Source organism: Macrobrachium rosenbergii, chromosome 31, assembly GCF_040412425.1.
Source record: "Macrobrachium rosenbergii isolate ZJJX-2024 chromosome 31, ASM4041242v1, whole genome shotgun sequence".
NCBI classification, from domain to species: Eukaryota; Metazoa; Arthropoda; class Malacostraca; order Decapoda; family Palaemonidae; genus Macrobrachium; species Macrobrachium rosenbergii.
The window spans coordinates 6,035,773-6,059,695 of record NC_089771.1 but is presented as its reverse complement, the minus strand read 5'-3'; the positions used below and the strand labels follow the sequence as shown (position 1 = coordinate 6,059,695).

The following is a 23,923-nucleotide window of genomic DNA, read 5'->3' as shown; positions in this document are numbered from 1 at the left end:
CGAAAAGACAGAATAACCTAACTTATTACACACTAAACCAAAAATAAAATAAACTGCTTCCCTTAAGTGAGCTCTGAAACAGTAGTAGTGGCTAACGCAGCCTTCAAATCACGGGTCGAGGGGAATAATATATATTCTCTTGAGACCTTACCAAACGTAAGAGAGGTCCCCCTGGCAAGGAAATAACTGGACAAAGGGCGCAGACTGATGAAATAATCACTTTTACGTCGCAAGACGATCAACGGACACGGCCGTCCGAGGGGCAATCACACCTTACCAGTTGGCAGAGAGGTCCCCTTGGCAGTCTGACTGGACCAAGGGCGTAGCCGGATGAATAAATCAAACTCCCAAAGGAGGACAGCAGCAGCAGCTGAAGAAAGGCAGGTATCGTAATCTAGAGTTAATCCAATGATCAGGAAGGCTCTCACAATGATAATCGTCCAGAAAACAACTCCCTCAGTCCTCGTGAGACAGCGCCGAATACAGCTCCGGATGAGAAGCCAAAACCAAACGTGAAAATAAAACAAGCTCATTGTAATTAAAACTAAACAACAAGTCAGAAATGTCGGGGAGGAGGAAACAGGGTCATTACGTTCCAAAAGAATAATTACTGCCAAAGTGGCTTATTCAAAACAAATTAATTTACGTTAAATTAAACACATACTGACAATATATATATATATATATATATATATATATATATATATATATATATATATATATATATATATATATATATATATATATATATATATATTATGTGTATATATATACATATATATTTATATATATATACATACATATATATATATATATGTATAAAATATGTAATATATAAAATATATAATATATACAGGGTGTTTTGAAATTAGAGCCCGCCCCCTCTACAGCATAAACTAAAATTGATATGGACAAAAACAAAAGTAATTCAGAACAGGTATTTATTTAAGTTTCTCTCTGAGTATTTAATATTTTGTGTGGCCTCCATCTGCCTGTGCCACAGCCTGCATTCTTGAGGGGTATGATTTCAGCAAATCACAAAAAAGCTGAGACTCAAACTCCATTTCCCTGAGCACTTCGGTCACCTCTCTTTGCAGGTCGTCGAGGCTTGGTATACCATCATGCTCGCTTCAACACGATCCCTTAAAATACTACTAATGTTTTCACACACATTAAGGTCAGGGGAGCTGCCTGGAAATTCACTTGACGAGAAGAAATCAATACCACTGTTTCGAAGCAGTGCTTGTGTCTGAAGAGCCTTGAAACATGGTGCCTTATCATGCAAAAATGTGACTTCCTCAACAGATAACACATTTTCAGGATCTTTGAGGAAAGGAAATACTCCACCAGTAAGCACAGTTTCTCTGAAGTATTCGCCATTCCATGACTCTCCTTTTTCTTTGATCCACATTAACTGTTTGGCTGTGAAACAGAGAAAAATTCCCAAACATTCAGGAAATTTCACAACTTGGCGATAGCGCACGTCATCGCTGATATCCAATTTTGCAGCCCAAATGATGTCATTTTTATGATTTGGCTTCCTGACTGTATAAATGAAGAATTCATCTGATGCGGCAACATGGAGAAAGTCAGCTTCATCCCAATCTTTAAGAAATCAACCACAAAACCATACACGGTTTTCTCTTTGTTGCTGAGTGATGTAGGGCTTCCTGATAACAAGAAATGGCTTGATACCAGATTTTTTCAAATCACGATATACAGCACTATAACTTCTCTTCTTTCCCTTTTCGTTTCTAGTTCAAGCGCCAATTTACATAAAGACTTTCTTGGTCTACCTACTGCCTCAGCTGTGATGTCTTTTGACTCCTGAGAAAGGACTTCATGCCTTCCAAGATTCTCACTCTTTTCGCGATGACAGTCATATGGATTTTTGTTCCAGTTTCTTTTAACAAAGGATTCATCTCTTTCAATGTATTTAGCCATCCAGGAATGTGAAATGAAGGATGCGCCAGCATCCCTGGCCTCTCTGAAGGTTATAGCCTGGATTCGGTCAATCCATCTGATTTCCTACGAGTCGTTAGCTATGGCTGTATCTAACTCCGTCACTCAGTCTGAAAATACAAGAAATGTAAAATGAAAAATAGCTTAATAGAAACTTAAAATAATGTACTTGGAGATAGGCTATAGCAGAAAACTTCATAACTTTCCATTTGTTCTGTGGAGGGAAGCTCTAATGGTATATATATGTAACTAATGAGGCTACAGCTACTTTAATACTGTCTAAAAAGCTAGGTAGACCATTTGCTCTTATTTATTATCATTATATATGTATATATATATATATATATATATATATATATATATATATATATATAGATAGATAGATAGATAGATAGATAGATAGATAGATGGGCTTACACCAAAATCTGTTAGGCCGATTTGGGCGTGAAATTTGCAAAGTTTGGCCGTAAGACGTCTCCGTGATCTGGCAGCCCTGGCTTGTCACTCACGAGTCTCACCCTTCATGTAAACTTGTGAGTAGCATGGAAGCATAAGGGGGGGCCATCTTTCTAAAGTTCTGGATTATTGTAGCGACTTGGCGCGAGCGTGCGGTTAAATAAATTAAATTATAGTAATTATTATTAATTATTCTTTATAAATATTATAACTTATTAAGCTGGAATGTCTTATTTATCTTTTGATTTCCTTTTTTTATTTTCTCTACTTTCCAAAGGTGTTCCTCCCCGCGTCTTCTCCTGTTGCCTAGCAACCGTCTGCCCCTGTGACGTCACGCTTTGTTTTCATCTCTCGCGGGGAACGTGAAAAGGTTCCCGAAGAATTTGGCTGCATCAACGCCCATTTCTTGTCGATTTGGTTATATATATCGACGTTAAACATGGCGGAATTAAATAAATACGTAGGAAATAAAATGAAAACGCCGTGTTTAAGTGATACAAGGAATAAAACCTCCGAGTTTGAAGACAGGGAGGAAGCCATGTCGTTCTACCTTAGCCATGTTTAGGCTAAGGCTGAAGACGTTAAGTACCATATGGAGTGATTCGATGGTATAATTTGATTCTAATTACACGACGCCAGGTATGTAATTGATTAACGCCCAGGAGGCGTTTGCAGTTCATTTCAATCGCATTATCAAGTGGGGTTCGCGGTTAAGGACAAATGGCTGAGATCAAATTGGCACATTTAAATTTAAAATACTTTAATTGATGATTTGGGTTACTCATTGGGTATATTTAGGACTGAATCATACTACTAAGACGCTGAACTCAAATTATAATAGCAGTTATATCACTGTAACTTTAAGTCTCGTGTGTGGTTCATATTCTAGAAGTTATATTAGCTTTTTGGGGTTCATAAAAGCGAAGGGCAGATGGCGGATTTCATCATGAACTAAATCACAGATGTATTCTTTCTTTTGTCATTATATTCATTTAAATATACTCAACCTGCATTAAAATTTCTATCTGTATATTGTAGAGGTTATTACATGAATATTTAAGCCCTTCGTTGGCTGAGTCGGTTGAGCTTCAGACTGTCACTCGATGGGCCGGAGTTAAATTCCCGCCGCCGGCTGATGAAGAGTTAGAGGAATTTATTTCTGGTGATAGAAAAACATTTCTCGCTAGAATGTGGTTCGGATTCCACAATAAGCTGTAGGTCCCGTTGCTAAGTAACCAATTGGTTCTTAGCCACGTAAATAAGTCTAATCCTTGGGGCCAGCCCTCTCTAGGAGAGCTGTTAATCAGCTCAGTAGTCTGGTAAAACTATGGTATACTTAACTTTTACATGAATAATTATAGCCCAATAGGCAAAGTTTAATACTTATGGTACTTACTAGGCTAGGTTAGTTTATAGGCTAGGAGGCATGAATAGTTTAAGGGAGTTTTGCTGATTTAACTGACAAATAGCTGTCAAAGTCTTTATTAGACAAAATTGTAGGTTGTTAGGCAGGATTGTAGGCTATTTAGCCTAATGTCAAAAGTTAAAATATTAGGCTAATTATTAATTAATTGTAAGTTACTTTGGGCATTATTATGATTATATTTAAAGTGCTAAGGTAGATGTGCTTTTTGAATAGAAGAGACTGCATTAATGATTTTTTAGCTTGAATTTAAAATGTAAAAATGACTCGGTTTTTGTCACAAAATAACAAACTTCAGTGAGTGGTTATCATTTCCTCTAAGGAATTGTAAAGTATAATTTCCCAGCAGTTTCGAAGCAGTTTTAGTGACCATAAATAACTGATAGATTATGTGTATAGTTGGGAGTAGAATGGTAGGATCTCAAGGGTTATGACAGATTTTAGTGTGTAAAAGGGAAGTGAAAAGACAGTTCCTGACGTTGTGGAGCTAAGCTTACACCAGCACCAGATGACTATTAAAATTTAATTGTCTTTAGGGCACTTTTATAAACTACTGAAGATGTGGAGCATATAGCCACCTTATATTGCATAGCCTTGAGGTACCACAGCCTAGGCTAGCCTAATTATTATTCACAGACCCTTCTGGTGAAATATGAGGTATGAGCACAGTAGTTGATTGGTTTTGTCTTCATCATCCAGGTATATTCTTGAAGACCTTCCCGTCAGACTTCATTTGGTACATCTGTTCCATTCATTTGTCAGTTTCATTTCATAGCTTCCTTTGATAACCTCCCTTCCATGCCAAGAAGTATTTTTTACAGTTCATGGGACACACTGAATGGTTTAGCTTCCATATATTTCAAGGTTCTTTTCCCAACATCTTTGTTGCATTTTGGCTTCACTTTTCTATCTTAAACCTTGGTCCTATTAGTATTGAAGGTTTTGGTGGTTTATATGTGCGCTATATTTTTTTGTCATGCTCATGCACTGTATTTCAATCTTTTGTTTTTAACAGACTGTAATCACCTGTACTTTATTTATCAAAATGTTATGCTTATACCATGTGGCGTTGGTTACTTTGCACTGATGGCACCTTATCATCCAATTAATAACGATTCTGTTTTCACAGCAGAACTGATTGAGTGGAATAAACTGAACAGTTAAAATGATTGGAAATGTGGTACCACACACAGCCGTGGTATTTTTCAGTGATTATAGGTGCTATATGCAAGCCTGTACTCTCCTTCAAATTATCTTGTACTACACTACAGCAACTAGGTTTTCATTCTAGAATTTGTATGCTGAATCTTTACTCATAGTCACATAAAAGAAAGTGAAGATACTGTACAAATAAAACAACCAAAGCTTTGCTCATTATTCACCAGATTGAAATCCCTGTCTCTTATTAATAAATTCCAGAATTTATGGCATAAGAGATCTGATAAAATTATGAGAGAGACCTGTTGTTGGGTTGTGCCATTTTTCATCTAGTTCCTAAGCTAGACCCAACGGGTGAATTTTAGTCACAAGGTAATCGCTGGTTTCGTTAAGAGATAAGAATAGCAACAAAGAAGAAACAAGCGATTACTCTGATCAGTGGCAGCGAAAAACTCACAAAGCTGTGGGGAGTAAGAGTAATGTAGTTGGAAAGACGTCATATTTTTTTTTATTTGTAGAGAAGTGAATTGTTGTATTATGCCATAGAGGGTCATTGTTTAGCCTTAGGTAAAATACAGTGCTAGACTTCAGTCTCTTATGGAATGAACTGGTATTAGTTCTTAAGTCAAGAAGTTTTCTGGGTTCCCTCTAAAGGTTTGATTGCAGTTATTAATCAGGTATTTTGGATGTTGGTGACCTGGGCATCTGCGTCAATACTTATTACTTCATATTTCTCTATTAGGAGGGTAGTAAGAGGTGGTTGCACTTCATATGGTTCCCATTAGACATAACCTTGCAAAAATAAGTTGCCTTCACACCCCTAATTATAACAGTATAACTTCTCATGGCACCAATTTGTTCATATGTCAGCCCCTTGACAATTCTGCGACAAATTTGCAACCTTGTTTGCAAAATGCATACTTTACTTTATTTTCTCGATTGCTCTTTGTTTATACGTTAGGGTTCTGACTTTTTAATAATGGCAGGAGGACAGCCACAGGTAGGGGCTGCTTATAGGGTCTCCTAGGTCAGTCATGCTTGTTTGTCTGTGAGTAGTACAGTACAGTAGTACCTTTTTGTATTGAAACCATTGTGCAAGGGGTGTTGTGATGCTCTTCTAGCAGTTTAGTGCTTGTGTATGCCATAGGGATTAGTGCCACCTCATGTTAATCAGCTCAGTGGTCTGGTTAAACTAAGGTATACTTTTTTTTTTTAGTGCCACCAGTGCACCTCACGTGGTGCACTGTAGGCAATACTTCAGGTTCTTTGCAGCTTCCGATGTCCCGCTTTAGCTCACGCAAAACAGGCTTTGGATGCCCACCTCCACTCTTTCTTCGTATGTCCTTCCCTTCCACACCTTTGACATTTTATTTCCTGCACCTTTCTTCTCATACCACTGGGCACATTCACTCTACTCTTCTTCTACAGTATTTCTGTCGCAGCTCATACTTTTGCCATAGCTCACACTTCTACTTGTGTGCCACCAAATCTTACTACTGCCCCGGTTTATACCCCTTGAATTCCTACCACTTCATGCACTCTCCCCACATACGCTCGCCTTTCATTCCTCCAGCGTTCTTCCACATCCTCAAATTCAAAGTCCTCATTCCACTTCAATTGCTCATTCTCCCATCTCATCTTATCCTTCCACTTAGCATTCACAGACTGCTACACGACCAGTCTTGGTAGCCAGAAACTTCTTCGTCAACGTCTTATCATTCATGTCTTCATCACTGCTTTATTTTTCCTGTTCCAAGCCGGTGGGCATACGTTGACACACCCATTCTTCCTTATCTGTACGCCCGCAAACTCATTCTTCCTCTTATATCTTATTCCCTCTACACTCGTCTCACCTGATCGATCATCCTTTCTTTCAGAACTTTGTGTAAGAGTTTAGAGTCAGGCCTAACCCTCATGAAAATCATCTGATTGACATGTTCAGAACTATGAGTCTGTCGGGAAATTGATTTTATTTAGAATTTGAAACGATTGTGGATTGCAGCATTATCAGTAATTTGCAATTTGGAAAATTACATGAACGTTTTTTAAATATTGAAAGGAGGTTGCAGCAAATTCATGATTTTCCCTTGTGTTGCAGGTCAGTGAATGCAGTGAAATCTGGTGTAGTCATGGCGTCCTGGACCGTGATTGAGACTGTGCTAGCATCGGGGGACCACCAGATAATAAGAGCTGATCTTCCCGGATGAGGTTTCACTTGCCGTCTCTTGCAGTTGGTTCCCAGTAAGGTGTGTGAAAGGAATGGATGTTCGTTATATTACTTTCTGTAGCAAAGTCCTTTGAAGGCTGCTAACATCAGCAGTCATGTTCAGTTCATGAAGAACATTTATACTGTTATAATCATCAGACATTATAATGCCTTACCTTGGCTAATGTGTCTTACAAAATGTTTCCATTATTCCTTATATTTATTTGATACATGAGGAACTGACAGAATTTTACAATGGCATGCCTCCACACAAAATGAAAGCCTTTGGTTTATGTGAAAGTTTCCTGTGCATTTATTAAGACAGAAATGTGAACTGTGTCAAAAACTCACATGCCTTATGGATTCAGAGTTGCCAAGGTCTGGGCATCTTCAAAACAGGTATACTCAGTGTCTGATGCTTCTACCTTAAAGACCACTGAGCTGATTAACAGCTCTCCTAGGGCTGGCCCGAAGGATTAGACTTATTTTACGTGGCTAAGAACCAATTTTACTTAAAAACAGGACCTACAGCTTATTATGGAATCCGAACCATTTTAGCGAGAAATAATTTCTATCACCAGAAATAAATTTCTTTTTCATCAGGACCCGGCCCATCAGCAGTCAGGAGCTCTACCGGCTCACCCAACGAAGAACTCTGATGTTTCTTAAAATGGGTACATACTGCATTGGCTAACTTTTTTTTCTTTTGTCATGACCCCTCTTGGGCATGATAGGAAGCAGAGGCATGGCGTGATAGAAAGAAGAGACACCGAATCGCAGGGCGTAGAACATGCAGATGCCCAACATAGAATTTCTGTGGATAAGAAAGGCACTAGCTGCCGACCCCATTAGTAGATGGCCTGAAGGTCGACTGTATTCACCAAAGTCAACTGGTCAGGTTATTTTCAGCGTAGTATTTACATTCTATATCAGTGTATGTTTGTGATTGAAATAACCATGGGAAAAAGTCTGTTAATGGAAATTTGAGAACTAGGCAGGGAATTAAAGCTTTGTTTGGCTTGTGCATAGTTTTGATCAGGCTTTCATGTTGTAGTGAAATTATTCCCTAGTGAACACTTTCTCAAAGAGGAACTCTGGATGCAACAGGGTCACATCCTGTTATAAATGATATAGGCAGACTTTAATCTGGTACAGTATATTTGTTAGATGGAGGTTTCATGACACTCAAGATAAAATCTTGGAAAGTGTTATATTTGCAGGATTATACATATTAGGTGAAAGGATATTAACCGTTTGGGGAGAGTAACTTCCAAGTTGTGTGGAAAATGGAACTAATAAAAATGATCATTGCTGGTAAAGGTGACAAATCTTTTAGCAAGATTGGTGCATCAGGTTTTGTGACTGTTTCCACACAGATTTCTGCTGTGCTTTTATTTTTTAGTTATGTCTGTGTTTAAGATACTGGAGTTACAATTACCCCATTGTATGTGAGGACCGGTACACTGTCCAGCCCTTTTGGGCTTACTCTTTCTGTTCAGGCCCATGACCTGGGCATATGCCCTGACCAGAGACTGGTCTGAGTTCCACCTCCAGGCTTTCAAGGACTGATCTTCAAGTCTTGATTAGCAAAGATCAACACATTCATGTGACAGCATCTGCAAAGCCTCTTGGCTTTTGTTGGTTATTCAAAGTTAAGTTATTAGCTCTGCATAATGCAGGTTTTCAGGACTTTCACAGTCATATGAGCACTTAAAATCAGTGTTCTTGTGTGTGTGTAATATGTCAGTTGTATAGGAAACTCAGGAAAGATTTCCACCAGCTTGCTGTAAAATGCAGTTTTATGGCCTTCAAGAGAACTTCATTGTAATTTCATACGACAGGGCACAAACAGTATTTGCATGAACATGTTATGGCAGAAAAGGGTAAAGAAAATATACTCACAACCTTTAAAAAACACTCTCCTTCCCGTATAGTACAGTAGTTTTGCTCCTGTCACGCCCTAGTACGTTATTAAGAATATTGAATTAGTGATCTGTCAGTTAGGTATGGGGCATTGCAATGTAAATGGGATTAAGAGATTTGTTTTCTGATATAGGCCTTCCTATTAATGAGAATGCGTCAGATTTCCCTGTTATGGGATTAACTGTGAGATGATCTCTCTCTCTCTCTCTCTCTCTCTCTCTCTCTCTCTCTCTCTCTCTCTCTCTCTCTCTCTCTCTCTCTCCAATTCTCATCTGGTCCAGGTCTTCACCTGCGACTTCTCTTGTCGAAGTCATTATAAACGTAAGGTCAACAGTCAAAGTGACAAAACAGGGGCAGGCCTTGGGAAGGATTACAGTACTCCAAGTGAGTCGTTGGGCCAGTGATGTATCTTTGCAGCTGAAAAGACTGAGATGCAATGAATTTTCTGACTGGATTGTCACGTCAACTAAATTCATTGGCTTCTCATTCCGTGCACTCTTGCAATTGTTCACTAATGCACAATGTGCATTTTAGATTGCTGTTCAACGATGCGCTGTTTCCCGTTGTCACATTCGTCCTAAAGTGCTTATAAAGCGTGTTTTTTATGAAAGGTGTATTTGTGGACGCAGCTATTCCATGCCAAGGGGGTATTCGGGTACACTCATTTATGGGACTATTGCTCAAATATTGACTTAGGTTCAGAAACGCATAACTAACTGAAAATCTTATTGAAAGACACTATTTCCACCTCGAATCTGCTCCTAACTGCTGAAGGCAAAACCTGCAATAAAAAAGAAAAGAAAAAAGGTATTTTAGTCCGTGTCCGTCAAAACAGCTACTGCTTTAAAACTATTAGAGATAAAGAGCCAAACTACGTCCCATTTAATAGCTATAGAGTGTGTCAACAATATCTGGAGGTAAATCGAGGTGGAAATAGTGTCTTTCAATAAAATTTTCAGTTACGTGCGTTTTTGTAACGCAAGTCAGTATTTGAGCAACAGTCCCTGAAGAATGCAGCTATTTCCATATGAAACATTGCCAAGAAACATTCAAAAACATTTGCATGTGACGTCTACTCAGCCGAAGAAATAATCAAGTTGAAAAAATACCAAAAAGCCAGCTGGTCCAACATAGATGCAATGGCTTTCTCGTCATTTTTCACTTTATTTTTGTTATTCGGTAATTACTGTGTACAATGTTACACCCTTGATTGTAGGAGGCCATTGATCTGCAACTTGGCTACAATTTCCCAACTTTCTCAAGTTGAAGTTTGCCTGTTGATTAATGCATACACATGACTCTTGAATTTGCAAAAGGTCAACTAATCCGTCCTTTTTCTGAATAAGAACTCTAACAGAACCCAATTCATCATCAAACAATTTAAGATGCGAGACCGATTAAAAGAATAAAACATTTCCTTCAGGGCAGACGGGTCTTCAAAGAGCTGGGAAGACTCTCTTAAATAAGTCAGTGTTCGAATACAGCTGGCTTTCCCATAAGAAAAAGGAACTCTGGAGTGGCACCTGGGACTTGAAATGAGTTGTATTCAGTCAAAGCAGTGGTTCCTAACCTTTTTCAATGCATGCACCCCTTTCAAATCAGCAGTCAGTTCTCGCACCCCTGAATTGCTGAAATAATAATAATAAAATAATAATAATAATAATTAATAATAATAATAATAATAATAATAATTTATTTTATTATTTTTTATTTTTTTTAAAAAATCACATGCGTCTATAAATATATATTTTGCTTTAATTATTCATATTCTACCCCTTATTTTTGAGCAAAAAAGAACCCACTGAGTTAAAAGAACAAAATATATACTTTGGGCTTTGATTATTCATGTGGCATCCTCGGGGAGGGGAACCTTTGATGAAAGACACTGCAACACAATCTCACAGGATATGGGAATGATGCAAAGAAAGAATCACCTGTCAAATGAATAATAGGGCCCAGTAAACATAATTATGGTGGAAGTGTGTGTAATCTTTGAGTTCAGAATTCAGAGGTGCACAACGAGGAATGCCGAGAACTCTCTTTGAGTTCAGAATTTAGAGGTCTTCAAAATGCCACAACTCACTTTGAGTTCAGAATTCGATGCAAACGAGAAAGCCGAAACTCACTGAGTTCAGAATGAATAACCCGTTTTGCTGAGAACCCATTAAACATAATTATCAAGGTATATAACAGTAATGCCGAGAACTCTTTGAGTCACCTTCAGAAGTACCCCGAGAAATGCCGAATCTTTGAGTTCAGAATTCAAAGGTAACAACGAGAAATGCCGAGAACTCCCATGTGTCTGAATTTGAAAACTAGAGCTTCACGATTAACACAAAGGCAGCACAGCGATTAAGACCAGAATATAGGAGGAGCTTCTATACAGAACACTGGACATTGAAAGACCGATGTTTTTATCAAGCTGACAGGCGATGATGACTTATCCCAAAATTCGTGAGAATCGACTCCAGGAAATTGACACTCGCTTCTTAACGGATGTCATTCAAGAAACTCAGTTCAGTGGATGTCGTTTATACATGGCTACATCGTTCAGTGTTATAATCTCAGAAATGTTGAATGAAACGCTTGAAGTTGACATCCATAATAATTTATTTGTCTTCAGCAGTATAATGTAACCATTTTTTTATGTTATATGGAAATGGTTAGAATAAATAAGATTCAAGAGTAAAGAACTTGTATACAGTGATAATACAGTGTTAATCAGAAAATCTCTTAAATTCTTCCATCTATAAGAACAAGAAGAACATCAAAAGTGATTTTTTTTCTTTTCTGTGTATTTCATGGGACGATTATATTATATTCAGAAATCTTTAGTACAGTCTTATAGTAACACAACAAATTAGTGCCAGTTAGTGTCTCTGGATTAGGAATTGACTACACATACACACACAAACACATACATATACACTCTACATAGTCTACAGCTAATCACCATCTGATTTGTTTGCCAGACATGACAAACATTTCTCATTTGTTTGCTTGTTTTCAGTGGATTCTGTTCGATTAGAATGCTAATAGGTTTGCCACTGCAAGTATAACTACTTATATGGCAAGGATAAGATAGGACAGTTTTATTTAATTCATCCATGTGTAGTTGATTTCCAATGGCATACTAGCAGTGGGCACAGGTCCTGATCAAGAGCAGAAGTGGGACAGCACAGAGAGGGGTCACTGAAATGCCAATTATCGAGTCGCAATTGGGTATGGGGAGCTGAAAATGAACTGATCACTTGTTTGTGAACGACCGGGAAAAATCTAAATGACAAGCAATCCTTGAATTTCGATTTGGGGCAAGTTTTCTCTGCGAACAAGTACTTCTATGTTGCAACAGTATTGATCCAGCAAGATGGACGTAATCCGTTGAACTGTCTTCACACTTCCCAAATCCGGTTTGAGGAAAGGACTGAACCACGCAACAGGCTTAGAGCACTCAAACTCTCTTTTACTCTTCTGGGATACTACGGATCATTAGTGGGTCCTAATATTGTTGGCCCAAAGGTCAAATCGGGCCTTCTTCTTCTTCTTCTTCTTCTTCTTCTTCTTCTTCTTCTTCTTCTTCTTCTTCACATAGCAGTCCATAGCGTCAGTCAGGTTAGTTTTTTGACAGTGAGCTGAAGAAAGGACGCCTGCTATCAGAGGCCACATCCAGACATCAGAGCTGACGCCATTCCAAATGATTGCAAGAGCTGCAGCAGATGTGAGGAGACCGAATGGCAGTGCTTGCGACAATCGAAGAGCTCTCGTGGAAAGCTCCAAGCAACGCAGAGGGGGCGTGAAAACAGGGTTATATGGGGTGCAGTCAAGCGCGTTCCTCTTTGCGAAACATCTAACCTTAGGCTGGTGTTGTTCAAGTTGTCTCCAAAATGCCAGTAGTCTCCCTCACCGACGTCCTACAGTATTGATATCACTGCGCCACAAGAACTGATATCATTCAGTCGATTCCGAGCATATGTGTTGAAGAGGACCTTTTGTATTTGATGATTTACAATTTTATTTATTCATTAATTTGTTTATTTTTGTCTGATAACTAATCTCTCTTTTTCTGTAGTTCCTGTTCCTTCTGTTAATTCTTTCACACACCACATTCTTCTGATTGAATTTCAAGTCATATATTGTTCCGTATAATATATATATATATATATATATATATATATATATATATATATATATATATATATATATATATATATATATATATTTATATATATAATCATATATACATATATACATTAATATAAGAAGACAGAAATGAATTTGATCTCTTCACTACCACTTTAGTTGACTTCCAGATGGCATATCTGCAGCATGCACAAGTCGTTGCGGATATTGCCAGCAGGAGAACACACTGATGTATCGCTCAGTCGCCGAACGACGAGATATCTCGCCTTCACTGCCGATGGAAACTCGAAGACGATCTTGAGGCCCAGTTGCGAAGGCCCGGGGAAGTACCCGAATATGCGGTAGTCCTTGAAGTTCGATTCCGGCAAATCTTCAGTTCCGAAGAGGACTTCTATGTTGTACACATACTGAGCAGAGAGGGAGTAGTCCAACACGAGTATTACCCGTTGAACTGGCTTCACGCTTCCCAAATCCAGTTTGAAGAAAGGGTTGAACCAGTCGTTGGGCTTGTAGCACTTCTTCTCCACCCAGGAAGAATATCCCGTCGAGTAAATTCTCTTTTTTCTTCTGGGGTTCCATGGGGACGCAGCAGGCCCGATGATTGTCGCCCCGAAAGTCAGATCGGGCATCTTCATCTCCTTCTTCATATAGCAGGACATGGAGTCAGTGAGTCTCGTTTCCTCATAGTAAACTGACAGGTACATGTTGAAGAAAAAGGCACGTGTGATTAGAGGCGAGATCCGCACACCACACCAGACACCATTCCAAAGAATTGCAAGAACTGAAACAAGCTTGTGCAGGGTTGATGGCAGTGCTTCGTACGGTCAGCGAGCTCTTTTGGAGAAACCCAAGAAGCGCCTTGACTTTGACAACTTGATCGGCACGTACAGGACGCCGCTAGTGCCAGACGCCAGCTCGAGGAACACTTGTGGCCGAGTAGAATAGGAGGAGGAGGAGGGGGGGAGGAGAAACGTCAGGGGTGTTTGGCGACGCATTTTTCGGAACTGCCGACGGCGTTCAGTGGGTCTCAAGAATTGTGTTGATGCCACCGAAGGCACCAGGTGGTTAGCCTACGACACCGTCGTCCTCACTAAGGGTCTATGTGTCAGTATTATTCCGCGAGAGCTATTCAAATCCAATCAACTCTGAGCACGCGAACGGGAAAGCAAGCTGAGAAGACCGACAAATGCTGCATGGCTAAAACTTTGCATGTCTTGCTATTACATAACGTTTTATTATTAGTTATAAAAGACGTTAGGGTATCAGTTTAATTTTGAAAATGCCTAAGGACCATTATCATAATTGATATCATTGAAGACAAAATTGGACACTTTTCTTGTCTGTAAATCTTGATATATTTAAGAATGGTGGTAAGGGGAGGGGAAGGGAAGGGCGTCATGTATTTGGCTTTCTCACTGTCTGTTTATAGGTATGTGGGCTTTCCATCACTCCAAGGACTAATTCGGGATAATTGATTTTCCTGGCGAATCGGGTGAGGTTAGTTTCACTACGGTCTTTCAAGCACGCTTAGATCGCCAGGGCGGGGCGAGTCAGGAATTCATGGTTAAGACTGGAAATTTTGCTTTGTTAGGGCATGCTCAAAAAATAGTTATTCATTTAAAGGTAATATCGAAAACATTTTCAACTTCACAAACCTAATATATTTTCATCAAAACAAAGAGATGTGGCATCATTTCTTGGCCGCCGCTGCCGCACCTGTTTCGCTGACACAAGGGCCAACTCGATCACAAACAATAACAGCAGTGCTCACCTCAAGCGTCCAGTGTCACTGGACAACTTTGGATAGCCAGCATCTTGATACAGTTTTATCTGTTTATCAATTTATTAATTTATTTTTTCTTTTTTAATAAGTGGGATCTCCTCTTTCTGTATTTCCATTACCTCCTCTTACTTCTTCCTCTTAATGAACACCTTAATTATTCTTTGGAAGCTTGAATTTCAAGTCAGTGGCCCCTTTGGTGGGCTTGTTCCATATGAATTGGTTTCATCTTAAATAATAATAATAATAATAATAATAATAATAATAATAATAAATAATGTCCAATAATAATAATAATAATAATAATAATAATAATAATAATAATAATGATTTAATAATAATAATAATAATAGGGTGATACTGGCCAGTTGGCAAAAGTGACGTTGACTAACAAAATCAAGAAGAAAGTTCATCTTGATGTCAGTCCAAGGGACACCAGGGTTGAGAAAGAAAGAGAAGAAATTGTCAAGTATGAAGACTTGAAAATCGAAATAAGAAGGATATGGAGTCTGCCAAAATTGTACCCATAATCACAGGAACACTAGGCACGACCCCAAGATCCCTGAGAAGGAATCGGGAAAAACTGATAAGTAGCTCCAGGACTCATGCAGAAAAGTGTGCTACGAACAGTCTAGAAGAAAAGATGGGCCCTAAGGAGGCAGGATGCAACCTAACCCCACATTATAAAAACCACCCAGTCGAATAGGATGACTGTGATAGACAAAAAAAAAAAAAAATAATAAATAAATAATAATAATAATAATACTAATAATTTATTCCTTCTGAAGATGAGGAGAGTGGTACTTAAAGCTGGGTGAATTTAAGTGAACTTCTAACAATGTACGAAGATTTTGCTGCAGAACAATCGTAAGGGCAATGATTGACAAAATAAGAAGATAGTATGCACTCGGTGTGAACTTCTCCGTTCCACAGGTCAATGTTCCACCGTGCGGCTGGGAACAGATTCCTCCCTCCCTCCCTACTGAGTGTTTTAACAATTTGCTTACACTATCTGTTTAAATTTATTAATTTATATTTTCAATAATTGATTTCTTCTTTCTATATTTCCTAACCTTCTGTTAAAATAAGAATATTCTTTGGATTGAATTTCAAGTCAGTGGCCCTGGGAGGTTGTTCCATATGAATATTATATATATAATCATATATATATATATATATATATCCCATATATATATAATATATATATTTATACATGTATATATCTCATGCAGAAGATATATATATATATATATATAATATAGCGCATATATATGAGAATATGATGGATACATATATACATGCATCTATATATAAATATGGAAATATATATATATAAAATATATATATATATCGAATATATATATATATATATATACACAAAAAAAAATGTATAATATGTATAATATATATATATATATAATATATATATATATATATATATATATATAAAGACAAAATCCACGAAGGAAAGAGAGAGAAAGAGTGGAGTGGTGCGTGTGTTGAAATTTCATCAATAGCCAGTTTGCATAGTATTTACATACTGCTGACAATCCTAGCCAACGATTTTAGCTTCAACATTATTCTGTAAGACCAAAGATCGATGCATTTTAAATTCAACTTGATCTTGCTGCTGCCCGCCGAAACCTGTTTAACCGCAAAGGCAATTTTATTTTTTCGCCGTTCTTTGCAGTTTCTGCGATGGGCATTTGTCACGCAATGCAGGCAAGCGAACGGAGGCAACTGAAGTTAAAGAACTGCAAAACTAATGGGAGGTGGGGTCTGTTGAAAGAATTGGGTCTTGCGTCTGCCAAACTTTATGCAAGTCCAATTAATCCTTCTAGCTTCGCCCACACTTTGATTGCGTGAGCTCACTTGTTCCGGCCGTGACTCGGCCGTTGATTCAGTGACAGACACTTACCTAATCAAGGCTTAATTGTATATAGTCTTTAGGAATAATCTTGAGGTGCAAAATAAAATGACGTTTTCATCAACTCACCCACGTTTCATTCCTACACCTGTGTTCATTACCTGTTTATCAAATGTTATATTGTCTTTGGACCCTTGAGGTGTAGTTTTCAAGTCAGTGGCCTGCAGGCATTGCTTGTTCTTTGCAGCGTCCCTTCGGGCCCTAGCTGAACCCCTTTCATTCCTTTTACTGTACCTCCATTCATATTCTCTTTCTCCCATCTTACTTTCCACCCTCTCCTAACAGCAGTTTCAGAGTGCAGCTGCGAGGGTTTCTTACTGGTACATCTTGCAGAGCTGCTTACTGTCAATTTCCTTTTCAGCGCTGAATGACCCCATAGGTCCCATCGCTTGGCCTTAGGCCTAAATTCTTCATTTTTCCATTCTACTCTTCATTTAGAAGATGTGGCTGTCACTAGGGGGCGTGCAGCACCAGTCCTTTGGAGAGTTGTCGAGACCGAAGATAAACTTGTGTTCATAATCAAGTATCTGCAGAGATCCTCAACTAGGCAAAGCAAGTTGTATCTGTCTAATTTTTTCTCTAAATGCTAGCAATTTTTTTTAATGAAAGAATAAAGAATATTTGTGTCACTTTCTAAGCAGCAGCCGAATACTATCCAAAAGAGAGTCAGTCCAAGAGGCCAAGCTGTTTAAAGCACAAAGAAAAAAAACACAGGTAGTGATTTGAGGTGGGGCCCAGTTTGGGAAGGAACTGTCATTGCTATGGAACCCACGTTGGTAGGATCATTCTTTTTAACATCCTCTTCAAACGAAGCCCCGCAGTTTTAGCATTTATCATTACAGTTTTAAAGATAATCTTCCATTCAGACAATCTCATGTGCCTGTTTCAATTACAAAATTTCTAAGAGCCTTCCCCTTTCTTAGGCACATTTTCTCCCAGTCACATTAAACATTCTGAAGATTTCTCCTTTCTTAGTTTTCTCCAGTCACATTAAACATTCTGAACTTAGGACCTCCCAAACATTAAACATTCTAAGATTTCAACATTTTCTCCCAGTCACATTAAACATTCTGAAGATTTCTCCTTTCTTAGGCACATTTTCTACCAGTCACATTAAACATTCTGTTTAATTTCTTAGGCACATTTTCTCACAGTCACATTAAACATTCTTTTGCAATTTTCTCCCAGTCACATTAAACATTCTGAAGATTTCTCAACTTAGGTCATTTTCTCCCAGTCACATTGCTGAAAATTTCTCCTTTCTTAGGACATTTTCTCCCAGTCACATTAAACATTCTGAAGATTTCCTTTCTTATGAACATTTTCTTCCCGTCACATTAAACATTCTGAAGATTTCCCTTTCTTGGGGGTTTTCTCCCAGTCAAAAACATTCTGAACTTCTCCTTTCTTGCACATTTTCTCCCAGTCACATTAAACATTCTGAAGATTTCTCCTTTCTTAGCATTTTCTCCCAGTCAATTAAACATTCTGAAGATTTCTCCTTTCTTAGGCATATTTTCTCCCAGTCACATTAAACATTCTGAAGATTTCCCCTTTCTTAGGCACATTTTCTCCCAGTCACATTAAACATTCTCAAGATTTCCCCTTTCTTAGGCACATTTTCTCCCAGTCACATTAAACATTCTGAAGATTTCTCCTTTCTTAGGCACATTTTCTCCCAGTCACATTAAACATTCTGAAGATTTCTCCTTTCTTAGGCACATTTTCTCCCAGTCACATTAAACATTCTGAAGATTTCGTCCTTACACATTTTGTCATTAAACATTCTGAAGATTTCTCCTTTCTTAGGCACATTTTCTCCCAGTCACATTAAACATTCTGAAGATTTCTCCTTTCTTAGCCATTTTCTCCCAGTCATTTAAACATTCTGAAGATTTCTCCTTTATTAGGCACATTTTCTCCCAATCACATTAAACATTCTGAAGATTTCCCCTTTCTTTGATTTTCTCCCAGTCATTAAACATTCTGAGATTTCTTTTCTTAGAAAGTCAATTAAACATTCTGAGATTTCTCCTTTCTTAGCAAAATAAAATTCTGACGTTTCTTAGGCACATTTTCTCCCAGTCACTTAAACATTCTGAAGATTTCTCCTTTCTTACACCTTTTCTCCCAGTCATTAAACATTCTGTTTATCATCTGTTTTCTCCCATATTAAACATTCTGAGATTTCTCCTTTATTAGGTTTTCTCCCAGTCAAAACATTCTGCACATTTTCTCCCAGTCACATTAAACATTCTGAAGATTTCTCCTTTCTTAGGTACATTTTCTCCCAGTCATTAAACATTCTGGTTCTCCTTTATGCAGCTCCCAGTCACATTAAATATTCTGAAGATTTCCCTTTCTTAGCAATTTTCTCCCTTCACATTAAACATTCTACTGTTTTCCCTTTCTTAGGCACATTTTCCCAGTCATTAAACATTCTGAAGATTTCCATCTTAGGCTTTTCTCCCAGTCACATTAAACATTCTGAAGATTTCTCCTTTCTTAGGCACATTTTCTCCAGTCACATTAAACATTCTGAAGATTTCTCCTTTCTTAGTACACCCCAGTCACATTAAATATTCTGAAGATTTCCCCTTTCTTAGTCATTTTCTCCCAGTCACATTAAACATTCTGACCCCTTTCTTAGGCACATTTTCTCCCAGTCACATTAAACATTCTGAAGATTTCTCCTTTATTAGGCACATTTTCTCCCAGTCACATTAAATATTCTGAAGATTTCCCCTTTCTTATTCATTTTCTCCCAGTCACATTAAACATTCTGGCTTTTCTCCCAGTCACATTAAACATTCTGAAGATTTCTCCTTTCTTAGGCACATTTTCTCCTAGTCACATTAAACATTCTGAAGATTTCTCCTTTCTTAGAAATTTTCTCCCAGTCACATTAAACATTCTGAAAGATTTCTCCTTTATTCACATTTTCTCCCAATCAAAATATTCTGAAGAGATCCCCTTTCTTAGGCACAACTCCCAGTAATTAAACATTTGTTTCCCCTTTCTTAATTTTTTTTCTCCCAGTCACATTAAACATTCTGAAGTTTTCCCCTTTCTTAGAAAGAATAGTCAAGAAACATTCTGTTTCTCCTTTCTTAGGCACATTTTCTCCCAGTCACATTAAACATTCTGAAGATTTCTCCTTTCTTAGGCAAATTTTCTCCCAGTCAGTAAACATTCTGAAGATTTCTCCTTTATTAGGCCATTTTCTCTGTCACATTAAATATTCTGAAGATTTCCCCTTTCTTAGGCACATTTTCTCCCAGTCAATTAAACATTCTGATTTTCCCTTTCTTAGGGTTTTCTCCCAGTCACATTAAACATTCTGAAGATTTCTCCTTTCTTAGGAGCATTTTCTCCCAGTCACATTAAACATTCTGAACCCATTTCTTGGTATGATCATTCTTTTTCCTTTATTAGGCACATTTTCTCCCAGTCACTTAAATATTCTGAAGATTTCCCTTTCTTAGGTCATTTTCTCCCAGGTTTTAAACATTCTGAAGATTTCTCCTTTCTTATTACATTTTTCCCAAAATATAATCTTCCCCTTTCTTAGACCTATCTCATTAAACATTCTGAGATTTCTCCTTTCTTAATTTTCATCAAAAATATTCTGAAGATTTCCCCTTTCTTAGGCACATTTTCTCCCAGTCACATTAAACATTCTGAAGATTTCTCCCACAAATTCAAAGAAGCACAAATAACACTTCACAACATAAAACTTTTTAAGCTTAGATGTAGATTTCCTATTTACAAAAGTACCAGTACAGGACGTTCTACAGTTTTTGAGGAAAAATTAACCCCCATATTCAGATCATTTTCCACTAGCTCTAGATAAAATAATAAAGTTAATGTGTATCAAACAACGTCTTTTCTTTCGGGGAGTCATTCTATAAAAAAAAATTCTGGTGCAGTCCAGTCCTTTAAGTCCTGTTTTAGCCAACCTATACATGGAATACTTTGAAACTGTAATAATAAATGCAATAAAACGTAAAGACGCGGTTGATGCGATATGTAGCTGATATCCTAACATTTTGGGATGACAGGTGAGTCCATTTTAACGAATTTCCTTCTAAACTAAATGCATTAGTGGCCAGCATTAAATTCAAAGTAGGGTTGGAAACAAACTTCAAAATTCCTTGATGTTTTAATAATTAAGAGACACGACACGGTACAAATTTACTGTATACAGAAAACCAACTTTTTCACTTACATACATATACTATTTTAGTTATCATGACACATCTATCAAGCTCACAATTTATTCTTAGAGCCTTAAGGATTTGCTCCCCGGATTTCATAGAAAAGGAAATCGAACTAATCTGTAAGCAACTGTCATCTTTGAAATACCCTGACCATATAATTAAGAAAGCGACCCATAAAGCTAACACAATATTCTATCGTCCCCCTCGAAACAAGACTAGAGAGACGTCCAACAATAAAAGTAAAATCCCACACCTGGGCAGTATGAAGACTTTGACACAGACTCTTGGAGACTAACCCATTTGCTTTTACCTACCCAGATACCTCCGCTAAATCCCTTATTAACGTCCAGCAAAAGGCAGTCCTCAAAGAAGACACAGGGGCATACAAAAGACCTTGCCTCGACTGTGACAAATCGTATATCGGTTTTACTGATAAATCACTCCCCCAGAGATTAATACAACATAAAAGGTCAGTACGGTATGGTCAACAGAACTCAGCTATTTTTAAACATATAAATAACCATAATCACAGGATAAACTGGAATTCGTCACATATAATTTATAGCAGCAATTGTCGGTTCAAAAGCCAGATGGTGGAATCAGCCTTGATTAAACAAAAAAATACGATGAATCGCCTGCGGTAATGAACTGCTGATCTTCGGTTACTGCAATACTAATAATTCTGGAATGTGCACTCGTCTGGAAAATATCTAGTTAAATACTGACGTTGGTATGAGATGCAGAAAAATTAAGATGTGCAGTGTTATCAAAATGACGCATTAGTGCATCACAGGTGACTCTGGTGTTGAATTGTGGATAAAGTGTCAGGTCGTTGCAAGTCATCCAAAGCGTTAAGAATACCATGGATGCTAAATGTCATAACGTTGAAAATTCATTAAAGGACACTAGGTCAGGTAAATTCACGATTCCACGAAGTCTGCCATTGCATCAATAAAATCTGTCAACAGACTCCACTAGAGCCAAAATTTAGTCTCCGACCGGCCAATAAAATTAGAGTTTATTTCTGGTGATAGAAATTCAAATAATGTTGAAATAAGCTGTGGGTCCAGTTGTACAATAACAATATGGTTCATGCACACATCTAAAATAAGTCTAATCCTTTAAACCAGATAAAACAACGGGAGAGCTGTTAATCAGCTCCTCAGTGGTCTGGTTAAACTAAGATGCCATAAAAATTAACTTGTCATTCAGGTTAGTTCCGACCTGCAATTATTTCAGAAGGAAAACGCAGCCCTCTCTAGGAGAGCTGTTAATCAGCTCCTCAGTGGTCTGGTTAAACTAAGATGTCCTTTACTTAACTTGTCATTCAGGTTAGTTCCGACCTGCAATTATTTCAGAAGGAAAACGCTTTCAAAGGCCTAAAAAAAAGAGGTTAAGGGACTGCAATGTCATATCGACTGATATCTTTCATTTTTTCCTTTCATAATGACTATGAAAATGACTCGACTCGGTGAGTTCTGTAGCCAGAAATGGAAGGCCCATTCAGCGTTCTGGAACAAAGACACTAACCACTGGATTTGGCTAACTGGACCAAATCTAAATTGCTTGTATGGCCAACCATTATATTTGTAAAATCAAAATCAGAACCGTAATTTATATCCGTGTAGTATATGACTGTACACATATGCATGTGTACGGGTGCAGTGCAGGTTCAACATCCATTTAACTTCAGTTTTTCCTTACAGAAGTCGTTTCTTTTACCTTCCTTAATATCAAGGAGAAACACAGGGTTTTATACTCAACGTTCTTGCACTCAAATTGCAAGTAAATCTTTCAGAAATGACTCACAAGCTAGTTTGGTTTTTCACGAGGCCGGCTCTACCTCAAGTTGACAGCAGTGTCTCTGGTGAGATTTTAGCCATTTTGAAAACCTCGTCCTTCGCACAGTGCAGATAATTTTCTTTCTCCTCCGTCTGGAATGTCCCCTTCGAAGCCAGGCTGTCGGGGGTCATAAGATTTGCATGGGGTGCTTGTAATGAATCCGTTTGGCGACAGAGACATCAGACTTTTAACTTCTGCAAGAGAAACTTTCTGGCAAAGAATCACGCGAGTTTCAGTCAGGCAGTTTTCTTAATGTTACTTCGAAGCAATTTCCCTGATGGATTAAAGGAGAGGCCTTACCAAACCATGTTAAAAGCTGATTATTGTAAAAGCAATGCATTTGCAAAGGGGAGTTACTGTACAAGTCTTTGGTCTTTGAAGAAAATCTACTCTAACGATTGGTGGTGTTTGTAATGGATCCGTTTGGCGACAGAGAGATCAGACTTCTAACTTCTGCAAGAGAAACTTTCTGGCAAAGAATCACGCGAGTTTCAGTCAGTCAGTTTTCGTGATATTACTTCGAAGCAATTTCTTGATGGATTAACGGAGAGACCTTGCCAAATCATGTTAAAAGCTAATTATTGTAAAAGCAGTGCATTTGCAAAAGGGAAGTTATTGTACAAGTCTTTGGTCTTTAAAGAAAATCTACACTAACGATTGGTGGTGTTTGTAATGGATCCGTTTGGCGACAGAGACATCAAACTTTTAACTTCTGCAAGAGAAACTTTCTGGCAAAGAATCACGCGAGTTTCAGTCAGGCAGTTTTCTTAATATTACTTCGAAGCAATTTCCCTGATGGATTAACGGAGAGGCCTTACCAAACCCTGTTAAAAGCTGATTACTGTAAAAGCAGTTGCATTTGCAAAGGAGAAGTTATTGTACAAGT

The 23,923-nt window shown here is 38.0% G+C and overlaps 1 long non-coding RNA gene across 1 annotated transcript in view; it reads left to right on the top strand.

Annotated features, from left to right (window-relative positions):
• Window positions 1–2,754: 2,754 nt before the first annotated feature.
• The window catches only part of LOC136855329 (uncharacterized), an 84,919-nt gene continuing 63,750 nt past the window's right edge, over window positions 2,755–23,923 (top strand). The window contains exons 1-2 of the long non-coding RNA XR_010857973.1: window positions 2,755–3,057; window positions 7,098–7,245. This is a non-coding gene — a long non-coding RNA (uncharacterized lncRNA). The remainder of the gene's footprint in view (window positions 3,058–7,097; window positions 7,246–23,923) is intronic.